Source organism: Otolemur garnettii, unplaced genomic scaffold (assembly GCF_000181295.1).
Source record: "Otolemur garnettii isolate 467f Iridium unplaced genomic scaffold, OtoGar3 scaffold00077, whole genome shotgun sequence".
Classification (NCBI taxonomy): domain Eukaryota; kingdom Metazoa; phylum Chordata; class Mammalia; order Primates; family Galagidae; genus Otolemur; species Otolemur garnettii.
In genome coordinates this window covers 8,631,153-8,632,712 of record NW_003852472.1, presented here as the reverse complement: position 1 = coordinate 8,632,712, position 1,560 = coordinate 8,631,153, and the positions used below count along the sequence as shown (strand labels likewise).

General features: G+C 33.5%; 1 protein-coding gene across 2 annotated transcripts in view; it reads left to right on the top strand.

The window, feature by feature from the left end:
* TPST1 (tyrosylprotein sulfotransferase 1) overlaps positions 1-1,560 on the top strand; it is a 121,045-nt gene that overhangs the window by 42,236 nt on the left and 77,249 nt on the right. The window lies entirely within an intron of this gene.

The following is a 1,560-nucleotide window of genomic DNA, read 5'->3' as shown; positions in this document are numbered from 1 at the left end:
TGTAGTCCCAGCTACTTGAAAGGCTGAGGCAAGAGAATCGCTTAAGCCCAAGAGTTTGAGGTTACTGTGAGCTGTGATGCCATGGCACTCCACCAAGGGTGACATAGTGAGACTATCTAAAAAAAAAAAAAAGAATCCATGCCTTGGTTTAAATCGAACTAGTGCTTTCTTCCATGGCATTTTACTACACATAGTACTTCTTTTGTCATCTGATGAATATATCTTTTGTTTTTCACAAAAGGCTAGAGAATTTCCAAAATTTAGAAGCCTGATTCATACGAGATATTCTTTAGATTATAACATTTCTAAAACAATGATTTTGACATTTTGCTTCTCTTCTCATGAAGTGATAACTAGGGGGCCCTAACTTGATCTGATAACCTGACTTGATGACTTATATACCTGGAACGAGGATATAAAAATAGAAATAACTGTTAAATTCAGGCACTGTCTTCTCATGAAGAAAAGTTGGCTGTAGTTAAATTTTATTTTATTTTTTGTGTTTTTCCATTTATCAAAGTAACATATAACTCTTGTTAAAAAGAAAAAGCAGTGTACTTCCCTGTGTGTCCTGCTTGTTCTACCAAGGAATATTTCCTTGATTCTTTCCAATGTAAAGAATTTATGTAATAAATATTGATTCCTCATGTAGATAATCTCAAAGGAACTGTCTACCTGTATCTATCTAGCTTTCAGTTATTGATTATTTATAAGTTGTTAGGTATCATCACTACTAGGGCTCTAGGTTATTTTTGTTGATTAAAAGAGAACTAAAACTCTAGCTATTCTTACCACACTTTCTTTTTTCCAGATAATAGACTATAACTGATTTTTTTTTTACTATAACTGATTTTTAATCATCTCTATTCATAAGTAAATATTTTACTCTTCATGCTTATATGTTGGCCTGAGACCTCTAGTCTTTCCAAGTAGGTATTGAAAAGATAAGCTAAAGTTAAATTTTGGTGCCAGAGATCATTTTTCATATATACTTACTGTATTTAAGGTAAATGAAAGACAGAAGAAATTATTAATTAATGTTAGAAAGCAAAGGAACCTTACCTAGCATTTTAGTATATGGAATGGAGTCCCAGTAAGGTTCTGTGCTTTGTCAAGAATTACACATGGGTAGAACCTACCAGTGTCTATCCCAGCTTTTTACATTTGGGTTTTCCAGTTTGGGGGCTACTATGGATAAAGTTATTAAGAATGTTCTTGTATATTAATTACTTTTTGTGGACGTAAGCATTCATTTCTTTTGGGTATATACCAGGCAGTAAGTAGAATTGCTAGATAATAAGATATATGCAGGAATGTTAAAGCCATAGCCCATGTACTGTATGCAGATTATTTGAGGACTGTTTTGCTTATCTGTGGTGTCAGATATTACGAAAAGACCACATGGACCTTTTCTTTTGTTTATATGTTTTTGTTAGTGTTTGTGTATTTACTGTGTGGCCCAAACAACTCTTAACTCTTCTAATGTGTGGCAGAAAAGACAAAAGGTTGGACACCCTTGTGCGAGTGTGTGTGTGTATATGTATGTGTGTGTGTGTGTGT